At 43.0% G+C, this 6,488-nt stretch overlaps 1 long non-coding RNA gene across 1 annotated transcript; it reads left to right on the forward strand.

Moving 5' to 3' along the window:
* Positions 1–3,898: 3,898 nt before the first annotated feature.
* On the forward strand, positions 3,899–6,265 carry LOC146713650 (uncharacterized). Its single transcript, XR_014918232.1, has 2 exons — positions 3,899–5,730; positions 5,765–6,265. It is a non-coding gene; the product is annotated as an uncharacterized LOC146713650 (long non-coding RNA).
* Positions 6,266–6,488: the final 223 nt, after the last annotated feature.

Raw genomic sequence — 6,488 nt, forward strand, 5'->3', positions numbered from 1 at the left:
CCTGGATTGACTCAATAGGGGTCCCCAGAGGAGTTCCAAGTGAATATAAACTCGTAGACCAAATAGCTGCGGGTTTTGAGAATCTTCCAATAATTTCTGCTCTTTTTCCAGTGACCCCGAACAAAAATGTAGACAGAATCAATTATGTTCACTATAATTTGCTGAGGCTCTCTAACCTTATCAGAGACGGGATGGAAGGGTTAGCGGAGCAGATGGGTCCGACCTCATTAGTAGGGGTCCAAAATAGAATGGCCCTTGATATGTTGTTGGCGGAAAAAGGGGGTGTATGCTCGATGTTCGGAGATCAGTGTTGTACTTATATCCCGAATAACACAGCTCCAGATGGCTCAGTGACGCGAGCTTTGGAGGGGCTAAAGAGTCTCTCTAGAACAGGGGTGCTCAATCCCAGTCCTCGAGAGCTACTGTCCTGCAGCTTTTAGATGCATCCTTGTTCCGACACAGCTGAATCAAATGAATGGCTTGTTATCAGGCCTTCTCCAAACTTGATGGCATGCTGAAGAGGTGATCAAACATTTGATTCAGCTGTGTTGGAGTAGGGATGCATCTAAAAGCTGCAGGACAGTAGCTCTCGAGGACTGGGATTGAGCACCCCTGCTCTAGAACCATGCATGACCACTCGGGAATTGACAACTCGCTGGAGAGCTGGATGACCTCAGTGTTCGGACGGTGGAAGGGGCTTGCTCTGTCAATTATGTTTTCTCTATCTGTATTGGTGGGTATTTTGGTGACCTGTGGTTGTTGTCTCATTCCTTGTGCCCGAAGGTTGGTAGAGAAGGTGATTGTAAAGGCAGTGGACCCTGGGGCGGTGGCCCCTATGTCCATGATGCCAATGATGGATATGGAAGCAGTTGAGTGGACTGAGGAGTGAACAACAACATATGTATCAACCTCTGGTGTGCCAGAGGTTGAAAGGGGGATTGTGGGGATGAACAAAAAGTATTTTACCAGCATAATATAATCTGCAGTATGATCATTGCTTTAACAATGTAACAGATAGCTTTAAGATGGCCTTAAGATGTTTATGCATACAAGTTATTATATTAATTTTGTATTCCAGGTGCAGTTATAACTATTTTATACATATTGCATATCTGTGCTTATTTGAGTTGATGTTCAGGTTCATTAATGGTCTAAAGCTTCACCTAGTGAGAGTGTCTAGATGATCCATGCTGAGGGAAAATTAGAACATAGAAGGAATTGCAATACATGCTTACAAAACACTTATATCAGTTTATTTTAATATCTTTTATATGTTCATATTCTTGTATTAAGCTTTTAGTAGGGGTTCTTGATTAAAACATTTATTTAGCAGATGACATATACATAGTCTCAGTGAGCCTCTGGTCTGGTAAAAGGTCAGAAGTGCGAGAGGTGACATCGAGGCTGAGTGAGGTCGTGACACACACACTTTTAGTTAGATTTATTTAGAGGAGAGGTTAGTCATGTCTGGCTGTAACTGCAAAATTGTCTCGGTAAAAGAGGAACCGTTTCTTGGTGTCTCGGCAAGAAAGAGGAATAAGACAAGAACTGAAAGGTACACAGGAAGTGCCAGCCATGAAAATAGAAGATGATGTTCTGTGTAAAAGGTCATTGTGGTGTTGATTTGACGTATGTATAAAATGTATCTGTGACGCATGAAGGGGCGTCAGTAAACAAACCCTGATGTTATAAAATAATTGTTTGTGCTTTAGTAAGTCGAAGATCAATTGCTGTTTCCAGTGATCTTCCCACGTGTGAATTAAAATCTTCGTTTGACTTCACCCGGCCGGACCAGTGTGGTTATTTTTCGATCACCTCTTGTACCCTTCCTCAATTTTTGAACCTTAACACCACATACAGACGCACCCATACATGCAATGAAGAAACAGCTTACATACATGTGCACGTACATGCAAGGTTAAAGTAGCGACACTTAACATACACCTGTTTTTAAATGATATAGTTTATACACTACTGACAACTAAACTCTCTGGGTTGCAGGACAACAACTTAACTTCAAAAGAAAAGATACTGGTCTGATGATTAAGTGAGGACACGACAAATTTAGTGGTTAAAAGGGTCGAATTGGGACATGTTTTTGTTGATTGTTTAAGACAAATGACTACTCAATGGTAGAAAATTCCTTTTTAGGTTTCTAAACAGGATCTTAAGAATTTTAACACGTACCTGTGTTGTCCTGTCAACTTGAGGGGTTATGAGTTGATTATATGGTGAGAAAAAACAAAAAAAGGGGGGAGAGGAGACCCCGTTGTTTCTCCCCTCTCTGGATAACACAGCCAACACAACACAGCCAACACAACATCATTTTCCTGTTCGCCTGTTTTGTTTTGTTTTTGTTTTTTCTGAAAGCCGAAGCTGACCTGGACTCCTACCCTCCCCTCTACCATCGTTGCCCTCTCCGCGACCATCTTTGACCCTTTGACCCCTGAAGGCCACAGCAGCTGGACTCACAACAACAACTTGAGGATGTCAACAAACTGCAGAAAACAATCTCATACAGCGGAGATGGAGAACGCTAAAGCTTCAGCTGACAGAGCTGTGACGAGACGCGCATTAAGCCCGGAGGAAAAGGGAAGGTGAGCAAAAGAATGCTGACCTCTGAGAAGAGCCGAACAGCAGAGCTGCAGAAGGCCGTGGAGCAAAGTAAGGACAACATAAATAGACTCTGATCTGACGTGGAAGGAAAAGACTCTGAGGTTTTTGCCCTCAGTAAGAGCTCAAGGCATGAGAACAGAAATTGAGCATGGCTCCGGAGGAGCTGGCTGCTAATTGAACTCATCAGTCAGACTTGGAGTTTCACGTACAGGACTTGAAATCAGGCGGAAGCTTGCTGGAGCGGGAGGTCGTCAGACCTGACGCAAAGCTCCAACAGCAGGAGTAAACCCTGAAAGAGCTACAGAAGCAAAAGGGTCAAGTTACAAGGAGAAGATGCAGGCAGCTGCAACAACGGATGCAAACAGACCCAAAGAGGAGGGCAGGACCCCAGGGCATGCTTCAGGCCGCTGGTTTACCTAAACTACAGAACAGGAAGGTGATGAACACAAACATACACCAACACACAAACACACACTTCTGCATGCGCCGACTTAGAATGAAGAGAAACACACACATGAACACTTATGCACTCGTTGAGGGAGTGAAAACTGATACATACCCATGCACCAAAATCAAAATGTTGATTTAATTCACTAAGAAGTGACACACAATGCTCCAGCTGCTGCAATGAAGAATGCTTTACTGACAAAGGCTCAATGCTGCACACAACAAATTCAAAGACAGAATCTGTTACAATAATAAGCCCAGAGGGCATTTGTGTGGTCTGGTGTCATGGTCCCTGTGCCTCCCCGGCCAGCCCAGTGTGGCCACAAGTGTTTGTTGTTTTTCTCTCACTCTGTCTCTCCTACCTGTCTGCCTGGGCGGAGCTCTGATTGGGCTCCTGCCCTTGGCCCACGCACCTGCAGCTGATCTCGAGCGGATTGCAGTTCTCTGGCTCTTAAGGCTGGGGCTCTGAGCTGTTCGTCGCTGGAATATTGAGTAACTCTCGTTAGTATTGCCTGGCTTCCTTGCGATTCTACTGTTCCCGTGTTTGCCTTCGACTTACCCTCGTCTGTGTAAACAGGTTTACCTGGATCAGCCCTTTTGTGACCCCTGGACCCCGTGAGTAGGAGAGTGAGCTGAGCTGCTTGTGTGGAGACTGTTTGGACGAGGAGCAGAGCGAGTGCGAAGAAGTGTGTCTCCCCAGCCAAGTGATCCCCGGGACCCTGGTGTTTCCCCCCCCTTCACGTGTATATAGTGCACCAGTGTGATTAATAAAGTGTCGTTGAACTGTGCTACCTCAGTCTGCGCCTGAGTCCGTTCCACTCCCGTGACATCTGGGGAGCAGGGTCCGGAGCGGTTTGGTTATGAAAACGATGCCTGTGCGAGATATCTGGGGCTTAAGGCCTCGACTCAATTGTTTACTGTACACTAAAAAGAAAAGAAAACAGCCTGAGCAGTGGTGCAGAGTGAAAATGATGAATTAACAGTGTGAGTCTTATTTCAGAGCGCCACATCATTGTGATGGAGATTTAATAAAAGGAGGAACACACGGACAAAGAAGAAGAGAAAGGGGGGGCAGCCCTTGAACACGATTGCCTGAGGTATTAAAGTTCTGTACTAAATTCTGGTTTCCAGTGTGAGAAAAGTCACGCAGTGCCAGTAGTAGAGCTAGGTTGAGTGATGATTCTAAATTACTGTAAGTAAATCATCGTACACCCGTTCAAGTTTCATGATAACGGGGATCTAGACTTTGTTGAACTCTAGGCAATTTGAACAGCTAAGATTTGAGTGACCAAGTAGCAGTTGAATAAAAGTCATTGAATAAGTGTTGAAATAAACTGGCAGACTTAAGAGAATTAAAACATTTCAAGAGCTCAAATTACTTAATATGGAAACGGTTCTATTTTGTTTCACGAACGCAAAACATATAGGTTTATGAATATGAAAAGGTTGAGGTGGTGTTGATTTGACTCTGTGTAGGTTTAGGTTGGTATTTTTATTGAAGGGAGGAATATTCAGTGACAAGTCCTAAGACCCGGGCGTCTGCATTTTGTTTTTGTTATTTTTCATTTTATTTTGTTTTATATTTTGAACAGTGCACTGATTTTTGTTTGTGAATCTTTTCTTTAAGCAGATCTGCACATCGGAAATTACAAGCATTACACGTCGGCGAGAAAATTGTTGTAAGTGAGTTTCTCCGCATTGAAATGGGTTCTGGAGGAAACACTTATGGGGACAATTAGAAACGAGAGTCCCTGTCTAAAAAAGGATTCAGCGAGGTAATCCGATCTCAAGTTCTTGTTTTCTTTTTGAGATGACGTCATTTTGCTGAGGGCGGAAATCTAAATGTGGCGATGGTTTCCACAATCAGCAAAGAAAGAAAGAATGGAGGAATGGAAGAATGAATGGATGAAAGACTGGAAATAAAAACAAACGGACTGACTGGTAAAAGATGACAAGACTTGACCATGACTCAAGGTTAACCACCTCCACCTAGATAGGATAAAAGGGTGGATGAATTTATGTGTGTTTCTTTTTACAGGAGTAGAAGGATGACAAAATATTCGAGGATGAGTGAACCTGTAAATGCCATTTTTGTGTCTTGTGTTGCTTACAGAGGTAACTGCGCAGCGTTAACATTTACACTCCTCCTCTGACAGGAAATCTTTTTATAGCACCTCTGGAATGTGGATGCCTGACTGCGGTCAATGTGCTGCTAATGTTTGCTTTGCTTTGTTAAGAATGCGTGAGAAGGGTGCAGTAGAAAACAGACAAGTGACATGAAAACAAGTAATAATAACAAATAACTAATTTGGGGACAGTTTGACAGAGCTCACTAACTGGCCACTAGGGAGCTCTTGGTAGTGATACACAAGTGGAGTAACATTGCCCAAAGGGTGAATAAAACAAATTGTGGCAATAATAGTGATTTAATGATCAGAGAAATCCTAAACATGATACTTGTCTGTTGTGCTGAATCTTTTATTACTCTTATGATTTGCAGGTGGTTGTAAATAAGCTGTTTGCTTTAACAGGTTTGCTTTTTAGCTGAATTGCAAAATACAACTAGAACGATTAATTGAGACTAATCGCAACTAACCTGAAACTGAGGAGGTTCTATATAAGGAAGAATTAAAACAGGTATAAAGTGCATTTGATCTTTAATTGCAGGTGTGACCATGAAGATTTTTGGTACAGATTGCAGGTTGTTGCTCATTATTGAAGTGTGCTCATAAAGGCAAAAGCTATATAGGGGGTCTATGATTTGGTTTGTGTTTTAATAATTTAGGTATGGCAAAATTAAAGGTTTTTAGACAATTTAGGGGACCAGTGAGAAGCATAATTAGATGATCAGAAACTGAGTACTACACTTAAGTTGGAATTAAGAATGCCCAATTTGTTTTGAGGTCTGTTGTTCATTTTTATACACACATTGCAAATGTGCTTATAAGGAGCTGGCACTTAGTCTATGAAGGTCAAAAGCTTCATCCGACAACGGATCGGATTGATATATTGGAGCTATTGACTTCACGTGCAGAGGGTTAAATGCATGCACGCTTACACACATAGGCATAGCATAGGATTGGAATAAACAAAGTTAACAACATTAGGTTAGGAGAGCCAGCGCAGGAGAGGTGTTGGCTTTCTGTCTCTTGCAGAGAAGGGAACAGACACCAGACGGGGACACGGAGATATGGGGACCCTTCACAGCAACTGGGGTCAAGTGTCATGGCCTTGGGGCTCCTTGAGAAGATGGATCCCATAACCACAACAATAACCAAGAAGGGGTTGGTGAAAACTAGGAACACCAGAGACCAACGAGGTTCGAGAGGCTTTTGGCAAAAAGGGGGACACGGCGGTGACAACGGACAACAAACACACAGATCTTTGTTTGAAAGTGGGGCAGAATAATCCCCAGATCTGTGTAA

The sequence above is a fragment of the Copadichromis virginalis genome, linkage group LG3, assembly GCF_057382275.1.
Source record: "Copadichromis virginalis isolate Kocher_CV1m ecotype Utaka linkage group LG3, C_Virginalis_male_GT1.1, whole genome shotgun sequence".
Lineage (NCBI taxonomy): Eukaryota > Metazoa > Chordata > Actinopteri > Cichliformes > Cichlidae > Copadichromis > Copadichromis virginalis.